The following is a 21907-nucleotide window of genomic DNA, read 5'->3' as shown; positions in this document are numbered from 1 at the left end:
GCGCTTGCAGGGGTGACCGCGCTGTGGGAGGCGGCGAGGACCGAGCGGGGCTGGGAGCTGTTGGCAGCCGGGGGCGCGCCGCTCGATCCAGAGGCAGAGGCGGCGGCGGCGGCGGCGGCGGGGGAGGGAGCGAGCATCGGGGCACGCGCGCGGGTGGGGAGGTGTCCGTGCCTGGGGCGTTGCGCGCCCCCCCGGTAGTGGCTGTAAGTCCTGCACAGGGAGCTGAGAGCTAGCTCGGTGCTGGGCTCTCCTGACTTACCAGGACTGTCTCTACGGCTTTGGGCTGGGCACGCTCCTTTCCTGAGGATTGGGGCCCCCAACAGTATAAGCGGGGGTAATTCTAATCTACCGGGCATGTCTCTTAGATCCAGGAGAAGGGTAATAAACACCTGTGCGGTTACTGTAAGGCCTTTCTGTGCGCTTCAGGGGATGAACTCTGCCTGCAGGCTGTTGCAGTACCATTGAGGATTGGGAATTGCACACATTGGAGGTGGGAGAGGGAATTTTGCCTTGACAAATCTTCAAGATGCTGTGGGAGGTAGATATGCTCTCTGCCAAGATGGTAGAGATGATTCTAGCAGTTTCTCAAACTCCTAGCATGGACCTGCATCTTAGTGTCTTGCAGGCCATCTTTCCTCCTGACAATTGCTTACAGTAAATACTTCCCTAATTTTACATGTATCTTTATTGTATTACAGGCAATAAGTGTTTTTAATTTTTCTGAAAAAGGTAATTGTCTTGATAATTTATCTCCTCTTAATCAGAAATAGTAAGGTTGGTTTGATTTCTTTGTTTCTAGTAGCTTTTGTAGGTTTCCAGGTTCTTCTTTTCAGTGAATATCCAGGGTATCTGCAAAAGCTGTTGAAAGGAGCCAGCACTGTGTGAATAGAGAGCTCTCCATGGACCACTGTTTGAACACCTGTGAAGAATGTCAGATATACATTGATGCTACAAGATGCTTTAGCAATCTCCAGCGTTAGGAGCAATCTTGAAATGGAAAGTAACTAAAATGGGGGAAGACCTGTTTTTTGTTTTGCTGCTGATTGAAAGCTGTTTATTCTTCCTTTCCACCTCAATTTGAAGCCACCTTTATTTTTTTATGTTGAGTGCTTCTGATAGAGCATACTAGCTAGTGATAGAAAGACTTGACTTAATAGATGTAGTGATTCCTTCTTTCTCCCCTACCTATTAGGGGTGTCCACCAGATTGTTGTGAGGAATTTTTCTTCTCCTCTCTCCGGAAGCACATTCTGCCTCTTTGGTCCTCTTCCTTCCGCTTATCAGGCGTTTGTCTGCTACTGTCCATTACTTTCCCACCACTAGCATAGTGTAGTCCTCAAGAATCTTACCAGAATCATGTAAACTTCATATTGCTGTAGCAGAGATTTCTACTCTGTATGGGAGAATGCTTTTTACTGGCTGTGCACTCAGAAAACTGAGTACTGTTCCATTTTCCCCCTTCATCTCAGTCCTGGTGACTCCCATCAGCACTTCTGAAATTCTTCTAGTTACCCAAAACAAACTTTGTTCCAGTTTGCTGCTGTTCTAATCTTAATTATGCACATTACCTCCAATGTTGCAGTCATGCCCTTTCTTTTCATGTAAGGAGCTCAGTCTTCTACCATGTTAATAACTGATTGGTAAATGTTTTCATGCCCTGACAGAAAACTACATATCATGAAAGACAAGTGTCAGGGCGGGCTTCACCAGTGAGGTACAGAAACAAAACCTTGCTGAGAAGCTCAGGCTTTTCTCCACTCATGGCCCTGTCAGTTTTAAAGATTCTGTACTTTGGATGTGCTGTTCTCTTTTACATCATCCCCTGGGCTGGCTATTAGGTGTTCAATATATCTTAAACTACACACTTTCATTTTCTGCTTACAAGTGAGAAGGAGCCATAGGCCAATTATGTCATTGCTGTTTAGCTGAAGTGTAGCAGCACTAGAGCCACCTCTCTGCGTACTTGGAAAGACAACACTACATTGGCTTATGTTCAGTTAATATTTGGAATGTTATTGGTCTAACTGTAAAGATCAGAAATAGTCATTGTTTAAAATGAAAGCTTAAATTCTGCAGAAGTTGAGGGCTTAGGCCTCTGTGTTTGCCCGTGAAAGCTTCCCATTGGCAAGTAAATTTTTTAAGCCTTCCTGAGTGTTTCCTTTATGCTTAACGTTGTTCTGTTCAGCAACTGCAGTCTTCTATTTTGACTACCTAAGTTTTACTGGAGATGGAGGAGTTGTGCTTTATTGTATAGGCCAGGGGTCGGCAACCTTTTAGAAGTGGTGTGCCGAGTCTTCCTTTATTCACTTTAATTTAAGGTTTCGCGTGCCAATAATACATTTTAACGTTTTTTAGAGTGTCTCTATAAGTCTATATATTATATAACTAAACTATTGTTGTATGTAAACAAGGTTTTCAAAATGTTAAGAAGCTTCATTTAAAATTAAATTAAAATGCTGATCTTACGCCGCCGGCCTGCTCAGTCCGTTGCTGGCCTGGGGTTCCGTTCACCTAGGCCGGCAGCGGGCTGAGCGGGGCCTGCGGCCGCGACCCCAGCTGATAAGGGGCAGGCAGCCAGAACCCCGGGTAGGCAGCCAGAACCCAAGACCAGCAGTGGGCTGAGCGGGGCCGGCGGCTGGCACCTCAGACTGCAAGTGGGCTGAGCGGCTCAGCCCGCTGTTGGTCTGGGGTTCTGTCTGCCGGCTCCTGCCAGCCAGGGTCCCGGCTGCCGGCCCCAGTCAGCCCGCTGCTGGTCTGGAGTGCCGGCCCTGTCAACGTAGAGTAGGCACCTACCTTCTCCCTGGTTCTCGCCATTCTCTCCCTATCTCTGCACTGAGATGAGGGTGGGAGTGTGCTGAGAACAGGGCTGGGGGTGAAGGAGCAGGTTGGGGTGCAGGGTCTGGCCAGGAGCTAGAATGAGGGAGGGGGCTCAGGGTTGGGGCAGGAGGTTTGGGTGTGGAGTGCTTACCTGGGCAACTCCCATTTGATGCGAGGGGTGCAGGTGGGAATGGGGTGTGTGTGTGTGTGTGCGCAGGAGCTCCCGTTTGGTGCTCAGAGTGGGAGTGGGGATGTGGGGGGAGCAAGAGTCAGGGTGTGGGGGGGTGCAGGAGTCAGGGCAAAGGGCTGGGGGTGTGGGCTGGGGTTGTGGGGGTGCTCCCAGCCCCCTGCCCTGAGCGACTCACGGCAGGGGGCTGGAGGGGATATGCCCTGATTCCACCACCTTCCCCAAGGTCCCTGGAGCAGAGAGCGTGCTGTGGCTCCGCTTTTACCTCCACCTCCGTAGCAAGGGCTGTCAGCCTCAGGGAGGGAGAGAAGGAGGGGCAGGATCCCAGCATGCTGCGGGAAGAGGCGGGGGGAGGGGGAGGACAGCAGCGTGCCATTAAAAATTGGCTCACGTGCCATAGGTTGCCGATCCCTGGTATAGGCCATTGGATAAGAAGCAACAGCAAATTTTTACTTCTTTGCACCCTTGTTCCTTGGCTGTCTATGGCTAATCATTTCCCTTTTCTTTTTGAAAATGAATAGTGTCTATTGGCTTCAGATATGCCTTTGCTGGAGATTGTAGGATGGTAAGAATTCTGTGTGATCTCTCCCTCCCGCCTTACCCACTCAAATTCTTAAAATTCCATTACAGGAAGGCCCCATGGAATAAGGTCACTACTGTTCTGTTGGAGATGGTCCTATGTGCAGTAATGTAGAAGTGATTCTCCCTGGGCAAAAGGGAACCCAAACAGAATGGGGAAGTGGAAGGCATACATAGGGAAATAAATATGACTCTTCAAAAGAAGTGAATGGGGGGTTAGCTTTCTGGCAGGGCATATACAGCTTTTACAGGGCTAAGTAACTTTTCCCCTCTCTCTTGAAATAAACCTTGTGTCCACACAGAAGTACTCCTGTTCCTTTAGTAAACGATTTAGGTAGTGACAGGTAATTGGTTAGTCTCTAAGGTGCCACAAGTACTCCTTTTCTTTTTGATTTAGGTAATGTTGTTGAGTCTGTTATTCTAGCCTTAATCACTGGATGGATGGAAGTACTGGTGCAAACATTTTATAATAATCTTTTGATCTATACTTTATCAAAGCTTCTGTACTTCGATGGCTGAGACGGACATCGTCTCCAGGCTGGCCTGGAACATCACCCATGTTATTCCCCTCTAAAAATGCTGAAGTTTGTATCCTCATTTGGCAAACCATCCAGTTTACTAGCTGTAAGACAGATCAGCAGGTAGTTTGTGAAACTGGAACTCTCAGCCAGCAAACCAGAGTTGGCTCACTGACCTGAGAGTAGTGTAATGGGAAGGTTGGAGATGGGCAATATTTCTAGGTGGCATTCAACTGGTGGGCATGGCTGGTGTGGGATTCTTGGTTAGTGAACAAAGGTGGCTCACGCTGCTGTGGAGTGCAGCTAATAGCTATGCTTCCTCCCCCATGATGGGTATGGGTACAAAGAGGGCCTTGGATTGAATTAAGACAGTGCTAGTGAGGACAGAAGACCAGACTAAAACAAGTTCACTGACTTGTGTGGAACACTGCTTCCACCAGTTGATTACAATTGTTTGGAGCATAATATTAGGTCTTAGAACGAGCGAGAACTTGGATCTTGCTTGCTAAGGCTGTCTCGATGTGATGCAAATCTAACACAAAAAAATTATTCTAAAGCACTGGTGGCTGGAACTATTCTTCTAACTGGTATATTTAAACTTCTAAACCAGTTAGAAGAACAGTTCCAGCCACCAGAGCCTCGTCATACATGTTGATCCACCTGGTTTAAACCAAGTTAGATTCCTCCCCCCCTCCCTGGCATGATGGTAGGGCGTGTCTACCCTGGGGAAAACAGCCAATGTTGGCAGGTTTGAGAGTTACCTTTATCCTGCTACTTTAGGCTATGGCTACACTGTGCATCTTCCAATGTAAGTGTGTAGCCGCTCTTTATCACTGGGAGAGAGCTCTCCCAGTGACAAAATAAAACCACCCTGAACAAGGGGCAGTAGCTTCGTCAACAGGAGAGCAGCTCCTGCCAGCGAAGCGCTGTCCACACTGATGCTTTTCGTCCTTAAAACTTTTGTTGTTGGGCGTGTGTCTTTTTCACACCCCTGAGCGACAAGTTTTAATGATGAAAATGCAGTATAAACAAAGTCTTATATTGCTCTCCTTAGCTTCCCTTTAGTTGACTGAAAGAGTATTGTTGACAAGCTCCAGAGGGAGCAATGTCAACACTTGAACAGAGGGAGGAAGTAAAATCTCACAAGGGGCTTCTTGAGAGAGAACGAACCTTGTCAGACAGCTTCTCCAAAAACAAATTGGAAAGACTGAAGAAAAGAGCATGATTTGAAAGCAAATTTAATAGAAAAAGAGTAGCAGAAAGAAGGGTTAGGGTAGAGGGGGGTGGGAAGTAGTGGAAAGGGTTGGCAGGATTTTTTTAATTTATAAAAGTCAAGGACAAAAATGAGAGTGAAGAAATTAGTTGCTTAATTTTGGAACATATTTTCAGTTCTTTTGAGATTCTGCTCAATGTATCCCCCTCTTCGTTCCCAGGACAAACAGAACTTAACATCATACAAGATATTGTCCTCTCTGCCTTCTTAGCGCCACATACTTCTTACACTCGGCTCCAAGTTTCAACATCTTGTGGTCTGTAACATGAGCCAAGATTTTCTCGTGTTCAGTAGTACACTCAGTTACATCTGTACCATCCCAGTTTTCTAAGGGGATGGGGGTTGAAAAACCTTTTTCCTATTGTGTAATCATGATGGAATCTAATATTTGTTATTTTGTGGCTTTTAATATTAAGATACATTTAATTGTACTGGGCCAATGTAAAACAATTTTCTGTAGTACACAGCATTAATCATAGTGCATAATGACAGGTCCAGCCACAACTGGTATGATGTGGAGAAGTACATGTAAACTTGTTTATGATATGAGAAAAACAAAAGTCACTCAAAGATGGGTAGTCGTATCATTCACTTTTTCTTAAATCTGTTAGGTTGTGGATGGTGAACTTAGAGTAGGACATGAATGCAGCAGTAAGGGAGCATCAAGCAAAGCCCTGCAAATGAGTGTAGGAATGGACTATAGAAAAGTTAATACTAACCAGAAAAGTCCTGACAAAAATTTAAATAAAAACACCTCCGTGGGCCAGGTGGAGATAGAATATATAGGCTAAAGGTATTAACTCAACCCTGTCGCTGTTCAACAGTAAATGTTAAACAAGATCTGGGGTTTGGTATACAGAGACCACAGCCTGCTTAGTACCATGGCATACACATCATTGTATCTTTAATAAAAGGATTTTAGAAAAGAAGGAAAAATAGGTAAAGCTTTGAAATGAAAGCATTATTTAATACTTGACATTTTAGTAACATCTCTTGTTCCCTTTCTCTTTAGCTGGAGAGAGTTTTTTAAAAGGGGAAGGGGAAAACCTTGTTGACAGTCTCTTAAATGGTGGTTACTGTCCTTTTTGGGAAAAGAAAAGAAATTAGTTGGTATGAGCTGGAGCTGTTGCTGCTGAAGTCTTTTCATCCCAGTTGGTGGTTATGATTCAGCTGACGGTTATAGGGATGGTGATGTTATCTAGCTCCCTCTCTCTGGCCTGGTCTGGTCAGGATACTTCTCAGGATCAGGTTAATGAAGGCAAGGGGACCCTGGAAATGGTGGCAGTGCTGGTCATGACAGCAAAGCTTATTGCAGTAATCTGTCTGTCCTTTCTGTTCTTTTGTATGTGACCCACAAAATCTTTCTTTTAAGGACCCCAAAAGAGTGTGATGATTGGAATAGCCCATCCCCTTGTTATTTTGTCCACCTATTAGGCCTACTATCTGACATCAGTTTTATTTTATTAACTTGTGGCTCCATATCATTTGTTTTTAACAAGCATAATTTCAACAGTCCTTGGAGATATCAGTGTTGCCTTTTTGGTTTACGCTAATTCAGTTTGTCAGTCTGGTTTTTCTTGTACCTGTTCCCGTTCACATTCACTGTTATAGGTTATGGTGACATTTTATTAATGTACTCACAGTTAGGGTGAATTTATAGGCCCAGTTGCCACAACAGTGCCCAGATGGGCTTCCAAGCATGTCCTAAGGTCAAAAGGTTTGACTTAATTCAGGGAAAGGCAAGTTCCATAGCTGAAAGACCTTCATAGATATTGCCCTGCCGGAGACCGTTTTTTCCCCCCTTTCTCCTCTCCCCCACTGTCTGTCCCCCCCCCAAAAAAAAAAAAAAGCAAGAGGGCTACAGGTCAAGTGCCTCTTCTGTCTGAAACTATGGCTGTGTCGCACAGGGAAGTTATAGTCTCTTGGGTAGGTAGGTCCCAGGCCATTGAGTTCTTTATTATAGGTCAAAGTCAATACCTTAAATACCAACTGGAAAGCAAGAGGTGACTGATGTAAATCATAGCAATATGATATGCACATAGCAGTATTTATTGATTAACAATTAGAAAGCTGAATTCTGCATCAACTTCAGTTTCAGGAAGGACTTAAAATCTATTCTAACTCATGTAGAGTACACTGCTTCAAAAGGCATAAAATAGCAAGATCCATATCCAAAATAAAATGTTTCAACTTTCTGGTCATACAAAGGTCAGTGTTGGCCTTTGCTGCCACTTGTCTAGTGACTTTCTTGTGTAGTATCTATGTATGTGATTCTTAGACCAGGTAGCTGGCTTTCATCATACTCAAGGATGTCCTTAATGTCTAAATAATTTCCAGTTGGCTCAGTTGTTCCCTGATGGCCTTCACCAGCCATGAAGGACATAAGTCTTGAGCATTTTAGTAACATGTACTTAGCACTCTCATAGCTCATATGAAAGAAACTCAGAGAAGACGAACACACTACTGAGGTTTATTTCACTTGTCACTTTTAATAATTAAGAAAAATCAGTAATTTGAGGTCAATCAGGTTACAGTTCTTACATGGGAAGAAGCATCTTATAGGAAGATTTAGGGTCCTGTGTGTTTTGGGGGTAAGGGGTAGGGGTACTGATTCTGTAAAGGCTGTGTCATAATGTATGTGCATAAGGGGGCAAATTTAAGATTGCACGGGCAACCTAAATTCTAGCACTTCCTAACATTCAAGTGCTCGACTTAGGTAAGCATGAATGGGGATCAAATTTATGAATTTACTGAATTTAATTTATAGCTAAATATTTTTAAAGCTGAAATCTAAGAAGTTGAATCTGCCAATTTGATAAGTGTGGGTCAATATTTGAATCTAATTTAATTAGGGTTGACCCCTCTTTACTGAGTGAGGAAATATTGGCAAACTGATCATGATGGTGCTAGATTCCTTTTAGATCAGGTCTTGAACAGTATTTCTCAAATTGTGTGTTTGGCGATCTTAACCAACCAACAGTTTAAAATCGCTCAAAAGCACTTAATTATAGACTCAACAGTTTATAGATCAAGTTTAGGTACACCAAATGTTCTAGGCATGTACTGAATATGTAACAGTCTTGTGAGCAGTAGTCCTAGACTAGGGTTGAGGTACGTAGTTACACCATGTAACAAATCACCAAAATGTCTGATTACTTATCAATTCTTTAGTACCTTTAATACATTTATCACCCTTCCAGTACTTCTCCGGGCAGTAATGCTATTTTAAGGCACTCTTAGGAATGGAATCCCTGTTTGAATTGTTTGGTATGAATTAGAGAAATTTTAAATATTAAAATTAACTGCTTAAAGCTGTGTTTTGTGGTCTTACAACAATTTACTTAGCCATTATTTCCCTTTTATAAACCTATAACATTACTTATAAAAAAGTCAAAATATGATTCATTGGATTCTCATCAGACAGCATGTATACTCACCAAGAAATATTCTGTTCTTTAAAATAACTGAAAGAAAATCTCTAAAATGAAATCTCACCACTACTTCTTCTCAGGCCCGGTAACTTTTGCAGGGGGGAGATTTGGACCTCACTTCTGCTCCAAATGTCCAGTAACATTTCTAGTTTTGCTACAGCTTCAGTGGGTTCATCAACTATGGGGTCCACACCGTGGCCTCAAGTTTATATACTCTGTTTCAGGGTCCGTTGGAGGAGGGCAATCCACTTATTTTCTGTTGGACTCTGGTTGGGACAGTGTTCTGATTTCAGCTCTGTTTCTTTGTCATCTACTGGATACCAATGGAAGAATCAGTGTAATAAGTTTCTTCAATTCTTTTCTTATCAGTAGAGCACTGCAAATCTATAGATATCCGCATCTGTGGACCATTTTTGTGGATTGCAGATACAAGTTTTGTATCCACGCAGGGCTTTTATTGGAGGCTTTTTATGTTTGAAGTGAGTTAAAAATTGTATTTCAGTGTTAATCAGACTATTAACTGGAATCCCCATTCATAGGAAGTACTTTTAATATTCCAAAGTTATGTCCTGGTTATCTTTCAGAGCCGCTGGGCCCTTTGGGTTACATCTAAAATGCAATAAAATACCTGTGGCTGGCCCTGATCAGCTGGCTGAGGCTGCAGGGCTAAAAATATCGGTGTATGCTTTTGGACCCAACTCAAGCCCAAATGTCTGTGCTACAGTTTTATAGCCTCCAAGCCCAGCAAGCCCAAGCGAGCTGATCTGGGCTCTGAGACTGTGCTGCAAAAATTTGTTTGTTGTCGTGCAGACTTACCCTGTGTGTGTGTGTGTTAAAGTTGAAGGTGGAGGAAGTTCATCTAGAGATGGTGACCATTTTGGCCATACATGCCTTATGCAGTTACTTAGAGATACAAAATGGTGAGGTAATATCTTTTATTGGACCAGCTTCTTTTGGTGAGAGATACAAGCTTTCAAGCCACACAAAGCTGCTCTTTAGGTCTGGCTGCAGTTACTGAGAATCAGAGTGGATTGATTTAAATCAAAGTGACTTCAATCACTAATCTTTAATCATGATGTAAATCAGCAAGCAGGAAACCTAAATTTAAATTTATTTTCATCTTGTTTTGCATTTGTACTTTAGTTTTCCCCTAAAGAGAGGTTGATTCTCATTGGTTGGTAACCATTAAAACATCCACCACTAATTTAGTCTTTACACGAAAGCTGGTACTTCTTGCTAACCAGGAGTATACACAGTATATTTACATTTATTTGAGCCATTGTATAGTTGAAGATAGTAGTTTGGATTTTTTTTCAGTTTTACGTTCATTGAGAAAATGATGGATGATTCATTTCTTGCATACTAGATTAATTTCTTAATAGTGATGTGTCAGGCTGTATTTGGATGGAAATTGGAATTCAATTACATTCACAAAATCAGCATTTTATAACATAGTTAAATAAAGGTTACATTAAATGTGCTGGATACATAAGAAAACTAAGTTTATCAAAACATGTTTTGCAGTTAAAACTCCTTAATTAAACAAAGGAAGTATTGTCTGTAGTTAGTATGAAGTGAGGTGTACTAGTTCTAATCTAATCTTGAAAGAAATGATAACCAGAAACAATCAGTTCAGTTCACCAAGTTTTTATTTATAGTTGGATTGAAGAGAAAAACAAGCTTTCCTTCATGGGTCACTTGCTGGAGGATTCTCTGCTCCTTGAAGTCTTTAAACCACGATTTGAGTACTTCAATAGCTCAGACATAGGTGGGAGGTTTTTAGCAGGAGAGGGTGGGTGAGATTCTGTCGCCTGCGTTGTGCAGGAGGTCGGACTAGTTGATTGTAATGGTCCCTTCTGACCTCAGTATCTATGAACCTATGAACTTCAAGGTTATGGAACTGACTAGAATAAACTAGTTGTGATGGGTTCGGTCACAGAGCTTCCCCTTGGGCCTGTCACCTGATGTGCTGGAATTACCTCTGAGCCCATTTTCCCTGCCAGCTTGGGACTCTAGAACCATGCCTTGTTGAGCCAGACACACTAGCCTGCTGCAACACAGACCCAGGTCTGGTGCACGCCCCCAAAGTTGCAGACTTTAACCAAAAATTGCCCAGCAGGTTACCTATCTCCAGCACCCAGACACCCAGCTCCCTATGGGATCCAAACCCCAAATAAATCAGTTTTACTCTGTATAAAGCTTATACAGGGTAAACTCACAAATTGTCCGCCCTCTATAATACTGATAGAGAGATGCATGGCTTTTTGCTCCCCCAGGTATTAATCGCTTACTCTGAGTTAATTAAGAAATAAGTGATTTTATTAAGTATTAAAAAGTAGGATTTAAATGGTTTCAAGTAATAACAAAATAAGTTACTAAGCAAAATAAAACATGCAAGTCTAAGCCTAATACATTAAGAAACTAACTACAGGTAAATTTCACCCTCAGATGTTCCAATAAGCTTCTCTCACAGACTAGACTCCTTCCTACTCTGGGCCCAGTCCTTTCTTTTGGTACAGTTCTTGTTAGTTCCTGCTTTTCACCTAAGATATCTGCTGGAACTTTCTCATGACTGGGACCACCTCTTTGTTCTCTTCCACCCTCTTTTATATCTTTGGCACAAGGCGGGAAACTTTTCTCTCTCTGGATCCCCACCTCTCCTTCTAAATGGAAAAGCACCAGGTTTAAGATAAATTCCACCATTCTTCCTGGGCTGGCTTACAGGTACACAGGAAGGCTTGCAAGTAAACAGAGCCATTTACAACCAATTGTCCTAGTCAGTAGAGCCATCAAGATTCTAAACCATCCTCAATGACCCATACTTTGCATAATTACAGTATTCAGAGTAGCAGCCCTGTTAGTCTGTATCTGCAAAAAGAAAATGAGTACTTGTGGCACCTTAGAGACTAACCAATTTATTTGAGCATAAGCTTTCGTGAGCTACACGAAAGCTTATGCTCAATTAAATTGGTTAGTCTCTAAGGTGCCACAAGTACTCATTTTCTTTTTACAAATAGGATGAACACACTCAGTAAATTATAAGCTTTGTAATGATACCTTACAAGAGACCTTTTGCATAAGGCATAGTCCAGTTACATCATATTTACATTCATAAGCATATTTCTATAAAACATTATGGAGTGCAACGTCACACTAGTCATTGAACTGAACTACCTGAATAAACTGAAATGAGGAATGTTCTCTTTGCTCCTGCAGAAAAGGCTATTGCAGTCAGAAGATGGTATAGTCTTCAACAAACTCTTGTTCTAGGTGCTTAGCCAGTGACTTATACCAGTTCAGTGATTTGACTTTCTTTAAAACTTTGGCAGCAAGCATGGACTGCTTAATATTTTTATTTTATTTAAATTACTTTAATAAATTAGATATTAATATAGGTTGTCAGTTTTGAATAGGTTTATTTTTAAAAAGAAAAACAGTTACATTTAAAAACATTTTTTACTAAAAATCATATTTTTTTTGTTTGTTTGTTTAAATTCACCTTGTTGTTGGTTCCTGCTTATGTGCTTCTACCATGAAAGCCTTGTAGGATCCTTCATACCTGACCCAAATTGGAATATTTGGAAGTACATTGCTTTACTATATAGCTAGCCCTTCTAGTCAAGGAGGGGTGAATGTTTTAAGGTGTAATCTTTTAGAGCCTTGAATGGGGGTTGTAATAAACCATTAACTCCATTTCACTTATGTGATGCAGATAGCAAATTCTTGTTAACAGTAAACTTTATTCCAAGATTTTATTGGAAAATTGATATTTTACATACAACAAATATATTAAACAAGCAAAATGACCTTTCTTAAAAAAAAAAAAAGTTTCCCATATGGATTCAGACCTGAAAATTGTACTCTTTCAGTTATTGTGAATGGTAGTAAAGTCCAGGGTCAAACCCTTTCTTATATTCACACCTGGGCATCTGTTTTCAGTACCGAACTCTGATAAAGCTTAAGTGGTTTCTTGTGGATTTTCTATCTATATATTAATACTAAGCTGTGATAGGATGATAAACTTTCTAAACTATTTAAACACGTCTGAGACATTGCTGTAAAACTGAATTCTCTAATTGGTTACATCAAATGTCTACTTTGGATAAAAGCTAGTATTTGGATATTACCGTTTGTATTGCCAACTTTGTTTGTTTCCGAAGCTGGAATGGGGTTCAACATTAACTGTATAGACCCAAAAAGAAAAGGAGTAGTTGTGGCACCTTAGAGACTAACAAATTTATTTGAGCATAAGCTTTTGTGAGACCCAGGAATTTGTTTTTATGAATAGCTTTTTCATTTCATTCTGTCTTTATATGATTCCATGCATGTAGTCACACTGAAATTTAATTTCCCATCTGAGAGCATTAATCTCGCTGAGGAATAGTGATAATTCAATACTGTGAATAATCCCTTTGTTATTGGTAACATCAGAGAATACCCACATAAGATTTAAAAACAAAACCAAAAAATTCCAAAATCTCTTGACAAATGTAGAGGACAATATGCATATTAACTAAAAACCGGTATAATTCACTTCTGGATTACACTGTTCTCTAACTTTTTTACCTGGTGTTTGGATTTGAGGTACCAGTGGAATATTTTAAAGGGTGAGTAAGATCCAAGGAGTCTTGACTCAGGTACACTTTTGGACAGCAAGGAAAAGTAGTCATAAATTGAACGTACTACTATCACTCAAGGAGTAAATTCCTAGAGAATGGAGAAGTGAAGAGTAGAGAAGCTTTTATAAGGGATTATATTCCAGAATATTAAGATACTGTATTTTTTCACATTGCTCAGATTTGTTAATTTACTAAATCATGTTGAGAAACTTGTTATTGATATAGTCATTTATATTTACATGTTTCCCATATGGTACAACTCCTCCCCGCCCCCCCAGAAGTCTAACATTATTCTTAAGTAGACACTTAATAGGTTTTTTTAAGAAAAAACAGTTCAAAGAAAAGTGAAATCCTTAGCTTTGTCTGGGACCATACTGATTTGTGTTTGGACAATTAAAAGGCATGCATTTTCTAATTCTCATTATAACCAGACGTTTGTTTGCCACACTGCTATCTGATGTAGTTTCCCATACATTTTGTGAAAATGGCAGGGGAGCTAACTTTCTGTAGACAAGAAAGCTACTTTTCCATACCAGTAGGCTGGGAACAGATCAGTAACACTGATACTGGAGCTAGCTTGCTCAGATCTCAGCTGCTTCCTGCCTCAAATATGTCTGTCTGCCCTCTGGGCTTGGAGGATTTTACTAAATTGTCATCTGGCACCCAGGTGGACTGAAATATCGTTTTCCACTTAGTAGGTCCCTGCAGGGATAAACGGTCCAAAGCTGCAACAGTGCTTGGTTTTTGGTTACATTCTGTGCTAACTTTGGACAGCCACATCACTAGCATATAGAATTACCAGATGGGCATCTCAGGGTTGTCAAAGAGAATGGGAACTGCAGTATGCTCAGCTGATATGTCAGGTGTGAAGATTTTCTTTCCCATCCCTCAAAAGTGTTCAGTTTATGATACTGTTAGATTCAGAAAAAAGTTCATGGCTTACAGAAAGTTTACATGTAGCCACCTCGAGTAACTGCACTTCAGAATCTTATTTGTTGCTCTGCTTCTGATGCTCAAAATTATTTTAGCTTGTTTCTATTCTGCTTTCTGTTGCTCTTCCTGTTTCACCCAAAGAGTGATACTTTAGTTCTTTTGAATTCTCAATCTCCTCTCTAACTCAGAAGAAAGTCTAATCCTTTGTCCAATAAACCTTGTTATCATAAATGGGAATCCTTGAGTTAAGACATGTCTTTAAGTAGCTTGAGAGAAGCTAGGCCACTGGTCCATGGATTCCCATGTCTTACCCAGGCATTTAAGTTCTAGGTGGTGATCTGTCATAGGGAATCAAAAGAAGAAATGGGGTAACTGTGTCATTCTTCTACACTGTACAGTTGCTGGGGGTGGGCTGTTTTGAGACTTTGGCTATCAATTCAACAAACTATTTAATTGGTCATCAGATTTCTTGAACAGTCTTTCCCAACAGTATTAAGTCATTCCTTTTCTCTCTCTCCTTTTCCCCTTATTTATTTCGGTCAGTGTTTCATTCCTCAGTCTATTGATGCTTCTCTTAAATATGGCTCAGGGAATGAGAGACCAGGCTTGGGCTTAACTGTTATCACTAGGCCACCTCTTTTGGCTTGCTCCTTTTTCTGTTCCTGAACACAACACTTACCTAGAAATGCCAGAATGAAATCTATGATAACCTGGTCAGTCTCACCCTGTTCCTGCTGTGCCACAGAGGAAGCACCATATGCAGGAGAAGTTTAAGGATGTTCCACTTTTGTCAGATCTCATTTTTCCTCCAAATCACATTATTTTCTTGTTGCATATTGTTTCCTAGCAGGAGTGAAAAATGTAAAATTGACCAAGTTAGTATTTCACTTCATAATTGCACTGCAGGGAAAAATATTATATGCAGGAATGAACTTGAGTGGGGACTCAAAATTGGGGGTAAGGGGAAAAATACATGATGTCTGTAGTGTTCCAAACAATTTAAGCCCTTACCCATGTATTGGTCACACACGTAGGGCTTGTCTAAATTAGCAATGTTAAAGCGCTGCCATGGCAGCACTTTAACATGGCTTGTGTAGTCCCCTCTAAAAAAACCACCTCCATGAGGGGTGTAGCTACCAGTGCTGGGGGCATAGCTGCCCGCGCTGGTGCACTGTCTACACTGGCTCTTTACAGCGCTGAAACTTGCTGCGCTCAGGGGGGTGTTTTTTTCACACCCCTGAGCGAGACAGTTGCAGCGCTGTAAAGTGCCAGTGTAGACAAGCCCATAATCTTTTGCAAACTGAGTAGTTTTCACTGTAGTTTAGGATGGGTGCCAGTCACTTGCATAGTAACATGAAAAAAACAAATTATCCTCTACTAATTTGATTATCCCATACTTATCAAATCTTTGTACCAACTGGTGATCTAAAGATGATGCATTGTACCTTAGCTATACTGACATAACCCCATAGTGTAGATGTAGCCTACAGCAATTGAAAGGGTCTTTTTGTTGCAACAGTAACACCATTTCTCTGAGTGACAGTAGCTAGGTCGATGGAAGCATTCTTCCATTGACCTAGTTGTGTCTATGCTGGGGTTAGGCCAGTATAACTACGGTGCTTGGGGATGGATTTTTCGCATCCTGGCATGCGATAGATATGTCAACCTAAATTTTAACTGTATACCAGGCCTGCAAATGTAGTGTGACAGGTTTCAGAGTAGCAGCCTTGTTAGTCTGTATTCGCAAAAAGAAAAGGAGTCCTTGTGACACCTTAGAGACTAACTAACCAATTTATTCGAGCATAAGCTTTAGTGAGCTACAGCTCACTTCATCGGATGCTCAAATAAATTAGTCAGTCTCTAAGGTGCCACAAGGACTCCTTTTCTTTTGGCAAATGTAGTGTATTCAGTGCAGCTGCGAGACTGAGAATGTTGCCACAAAGGAAACTTACTGGCGGACTTAATTTCACACTTTACTTTAAACAGTCTTGTTATCGGCTAATCAGACATGAATAATAGATTTATGTTGCTATTCCAGCCAATACTTTAAACTTTGAGCCTGTGTTCATTGCGGCTCTTTATCAATAAATTGTTGTTAATTAGTACCACTCAGTCAATTATTAGGTATATATTTAAGATTTATTCCCTTGGAAGTATTTCACTAAATATTCTAACCAGGTGAGTTTCAATTTGAACTCAGTACCAATGCTTAAAGTGTATGGGCTTTATTTTCATTTTTGAATTATGTGTGTGTAAAATTTCTACTTTGTTTTCTGAAGTCAGGAGAGGGGGACAAGCTTCTAGAAGCTCTCACTAGAAAATGTAGAGTTCATCCTTGTTCTATAGAAATACTCAAATGCTTTGCAGGGGTTTTTTTGTCTAAAAATGCTGATACAACAGCCAAAACACAGATGGCTCAGTGGTTCAGTTTATTTAGCAGTTTGTTTCTTCAGATTGATACAGAGGGTTTCAGATTACATTTGATTGGAGTTGGGTAAATTGGATATTTGTTTACCATTGACATTACAGCCACCAAAGTAGACTTTTGTTGTCATAAATCAACAGAAGTGTAATAGTGCTTAGTACTTGTATAGTACTTTCAAAGCCTCTTTACATGCTTTTTTTTTTTTATAACAAACTATTTCAAGATTTATTAACCAGGAAAAGACAATAAGAGTTATTTACAAAGCTGAAGCAGATAAACATACTCATACAACTGAGTTACACTCAAGTTTCAAAAGGTAATAAAAGCTTCTATGATAACCAAGCTCTATATGTCCTTTAGGGCAAACCCATGCCAGGTACTGGGAATCTTTGGGGAAGCTTAGTAATACTTGTCCCTCAGAGTCCAAGCAGCATAAAATATAAAGTTTTTCTTTCTTAGGGCCTTTTATTCCTCTCCCCCTTCTAATTCAAGTTGCACATTCAACCTTCGGGAGGAATTCAGTTGCATGTCTCCTCTTAGTGGAAGGAAGTGGGGTAGGGGGAGCACACAACAAAGTATTTTGTCCTCTGGTGTTCCACAATGGTTCCTCTGGTGTTGATGGACCACCTTTTGTTGGGCAGGAGAGAACACCTCCTGTGCCAAATTAGTATTTCACACTTGGTAATGCTTCTCTCCTGACTGATGGTCTACAGTACAGATCAAACACTTAAATATTACCTTATGACATGGGATACAGATATTATAAGTGAGATTATTGCATTGCAGTAATTTACAAGCATTCCATAAAGTCTAAACACTAAAGAATTTTATAACATACCTATTTTAACAGTACTAACACAGGTGAACCAAACTGGCTCAAGCTATGTATTTGTCAGTGTTCAGTTGAGGCCTAGGGGCCTTGGCATTAGTAGGCACCTGGTCTGCTAGGCCAAGTATTTTAACTTGTCAATTTTCCTGGGAATTCAAGGCCTTATATTGTCTTGTTTTATGCTATGCCTGTTTTCCAGGCACGGCATAAGTGCGAGGGTAGACATGGGTCTTACTTGCTTCTGACATAATAAAAATGCCTTACACATGAGTACTAGCACTTATACTGATGCTACACCATGTGAAGATTTGGGATGTTGTTTGCAAATAGGTATGCAATCTTCCTGTGTGGATGTACTCTAGGAGTTCCTGGCTCCCAGCCCTGTCCTCAGTCACCTCGACTGCACTGCCTAGTGAAACTAATTGGAGAAAACAGACTCTGAATCTACCCCAATAAACACTTGTCTGTATTCACCTTTTCACTGCCAAAAATACATTTCTTGACTCTCCATATCAGAACAGTCTCCTCTCACCCCTTGTCTGTCTGTTCAGTTAATCTTTTGAGCCTGCCCTACAGAACTCTGTGCCTTGTGGTAGAGGCTGCTACTATTTTCACGTCTATTCTTTTCTCCTACAGAAGGTAGAGAGTCTGTCCAAAGTATTACTCCTAGAGGAATTCTGCCCCATTGTGCATGTGCAGAATTCATGTCCCACGCAGACTTCTTTGCTTCCCCACAGAAAAATGACTTTCTGACAGGGAAGAAAATAGAAGTTGCAAGAGTGGTCACGCACCACTCCCTAGCAGTACAGGTACATTGTTTCAGGCACCTGGCACAGCTAGCAGAGAGGTAAATCACCGTGGGGCTGGGGAATCACCCCAGCCCGTAGCTCCTACCCAGTGCCAGGATCAGCTGCTTGTCCTGGCTGGGCTGGAGGCGGGAGAACACTGGACAACTTCTTCCCCTGCAAGGAGTGGCTGGGGCTGTGTCAGACTCACCCCCAGAAACCTCTCCCAGCTGCAGGAAGCTCACCATTCTCCCCTGCTTCCTGCCCCCATCACTCCTTAGCTGCAGGGTAAGGGGTCACTGTATGGGTAGCTGCTCCACCATCTGTCCAACCCTGGTGCATCCAGACTTCCCATACCCAGACACCCCTGCCAAGCCTCATCCTGTACACCCAGAACCCCCCTAGCTCTCCATACCTGAACCCCACCTCACTGAACCTCAAGCCCTGCATCTGGAACCCCCTGCCTCCAGACCCCCAGACCTGCACCCAGATCACCCCCCCACTGAACCCCCTGTACTCAAGCCCCCACCCTGAAGAGCCTCACCCCCCCGCACCACCCTGAGTCCCCCATCCAGACCCCCATGCCAATGACCCCTAATTAGCTGCACCCAGACCCCCACCCCATCAAGTCCCACTCCCCAAGAACCCCACCCTCCCTGAGCCCCAATCACTCTAACCTGGAAGTCCCTGCACCTGAAACCCTCCCACAACAAGCCTCTGCATCCAGATTGCCCCCACAACTAACCCCCACCCCCAGCTGAGTTGCCTACACCCAGAATGTCCCACACAGAACACTCTCACCCACACCTGGATTCCCCACACTCTGAGCCCCATCACACTTGGAGCCTGCCTGGTTGAGACTCCCTGCTCCACATGTTTGTGGGGCAGGCCCTGGCCTTTGCTGTGCCAGGGTTAGGTGCAGCTTCACTGCTGAGTTCATGGCCCGGGGGGTGGGGCTTCAGGATGATCTCCCACTTTCATGTAGCCAGTGGTCTGTGCTCCCCACTGTCATGCTGGAGCCTCCACATTTATTTATTGACAAATAAAACTTGCAGAATTTTTTTTGGCACAGAATGCCCTCGGGAGTAAAAGTATTTCTCAAGCCATAGGTGGAGGAGGGAAGGAGCACCTGAGTAGAAGAGGAAGTAAGCAGGGGTGGGGGGGGACCAACCTTTGTATTACTCATAGTTCTTTCTTTCTACTCCAACTTGAAACTGAGCTGATTTTGTCAGTGTCATTGCTTCCTTCCTTCCTTGCCTTGCTCCACCCTACCCAAGACACAAGAATCGGAGATCAGTGAAAACTGACTCGACCAGCCAGCTTTCACTCTGTTGTAGCATGTGGAACCACTGAGCAGCAACACAAACAATGGATATTTTTAAAATACACACGTAAGCCACGTTTACAACCACAAGTGCTACAGCAGCACAACCATAGCATCATAGTTATGCTTGTCATACCATAGTGTAGATTAGTGGTGCGCAAACTTTTCCAGTTTCGCCACTCCCCTGTACCATTAACAAAATCTGTTCGTGCCCCCATTTATTACTGCACAGCCAAGGCTTCCCCCAGCTCCACTACTGAGGAAGAGCGGGACCAGGACCGTAATGGGATTGGGGGAGGAGCTGATCTGGGAGTGGGGCTGGAAGCATGGTGCTCCCTCCCCATGTTCTCCCCCACCTCCATCCCCTCAAGGGTGCTGGCCTGGAGGCAGAGCAGGACTGGGGGCTGAATGGGGTTGGGGGAGGAGCACGGCTGGAGGCAGAGGTGGTCTGGGGGCGGAGTAGGGCTGGAAGCATGGTGCTCCCTCCCCATCCCCCATGGGGGCTGGCTCAGGCCCTGCCACACACCCACCAAACATTTTAGTGGGGCGTGACCCACAATTTAGGGTCCACTAGTGTAGATACACACTATTGTGATAGAAGGCGTTTTTCTGTAACTGTAGTAATGGTCCCTGAGTGATGATAGCTAGGTTGATGGAAACATTCTTCCATTGACTTGTCTGCACTTAAACCGCAAGTTTAGGTCAGCTTGGCAGTGGTGCTTACGGGTGTGGATTTGTTCCAATGGACTCAAGGTCATCCTTTCCTAGACATCACTCTACTCTACTCTAAATCCCCATCAGAGTGCTGTTCTTTGTACCGACACCAGTAGCTGAGGCGTCTTATCCCTCCAGAGTCTGACCCTCCTGTTACAGATGTTCAGCAGACAACAGAGCAGATGGACTCTATAGTGCCTCCTCTCAACACTTACTCTGCACCAGATGAGGCCACTGTCTTGGAACCATCCTCCCCAGTACTGGATGTTACAAAATGTACCAGGAATTTATGAAAAGGTAGCCACTTCTGTACATATTCAGATTGAACTGGTCCAGGATAATCCACACAAATTAGTGGATATTTTGCATTCTGCAGGACGTACTAGAGTGGCTGTGCCTATTAAAGAGGCCACTTAGTCCATGAAAATTCTTTGGCAAACTCCCTATTCTGACACCCACTTCCAAGAGAACGGATAAGAGGTGCCAAGTTCCCCCACAGGACGTGAGGTTTTTTTATTCACATTTATGAATGCTGTGTAGGTGACCGTGCCCATTTTTAGGCAAAATTGATTTATTCTTTTGTTGCTGGCATGTGTGACCCTCTTTGTATGGGACGGGGGGCCTACCAATATCCCACAATGAAACAAAGCTAAGACACCGGATGTACCCTCAACTCTTTTACCCACGCCTCACCATTCCTGCACCCACTGTACACGGCAGACTGGCCGCACCACATTTTCAACATACAAAATTCCACATTTGCTGCTGCTCCACTCCAAGTCTAAATTTGTCATCAATAAATGTCTTTTATTTTTCTCTCATGCTCGGTCAAGGGGGAACATATGGTTCGTAGTTTTTTGCGATACTAATAGAAACTATCATTGGGGGCGTGTGTGTGAGAGATAGATAGATATAGATATAGCATAAAACCAACTAATGTATAACTGGGAATTCAGAGAAATGGCAGAGGAAAAACATTTTGATATAACCTGTAGCTTTAATTTATTTCTTATAGTTCCTGTTGGAGAAAGTGCACCCTAATCAAAAGTTTGAAGTACTCAGGGTTTCTTACTTAGCTTTTACATTAGAGATCTCAAAGGTTTTAGGTGCCAATTTTAAAATCAAATGTCCAAAGTTAATCCAATATTTACCAAATATTACTGCCCCTTGGCCTTCTTGATATAGTCATCTGTTGAGAGTGGAAAAAGAGTTGGAAATACAGCTCAACTGCAGTGTTTAGCACTAAAAGCTTTCCTTGAAATTTTATTTCATGGGATATCTAACAGATTAAACAAAGGTCTGTGAAGAAGATTTAAAATTTTCTAATCTTGATTGGGAATTTTTGGGGAACATATAAATTAGAATTTATTACCCATGGTTTCCTCTCAAATTCATTTCTGTAGAGAAGTCTCGTTTAATTAAGAAAAAAAGCTGTTCTTACTCTGAGGGTACATCAGTGACGTCATATTACTTC

The 21907-nt window shown here is 42.3% G+C and overlaps 1 protein-coding gene across 1 annotated transcript in view; it reads left to right on the top strand.

Annotated features, from left to right (window-relative positions):
• Positions 1-21907, top strand: part of MTPN (myotrophin) — a 55456-nt gene that overhangs the window by 540 nt on the left and 33009 nt on the right. The window lies entirely within an intron of this gene.

The sequence above is a fragment of the Lepidochelys kempii genome, chromosome 1 (assembly GCF_965140285.1).
Source record: "Lepidochelys kempii isolate rLepKem1 chromosome 1, rLepKem1.hap1, whole genome shotgun sequence".
NCBI lineage: Eukaryota > Metazoa > Chordata > Testudines > Cheloniidae > Lepidochelys > Lepidochelys kempii.
This window is presented reverse-complemented; position numbering and strand designations above follow the sequence as displayed.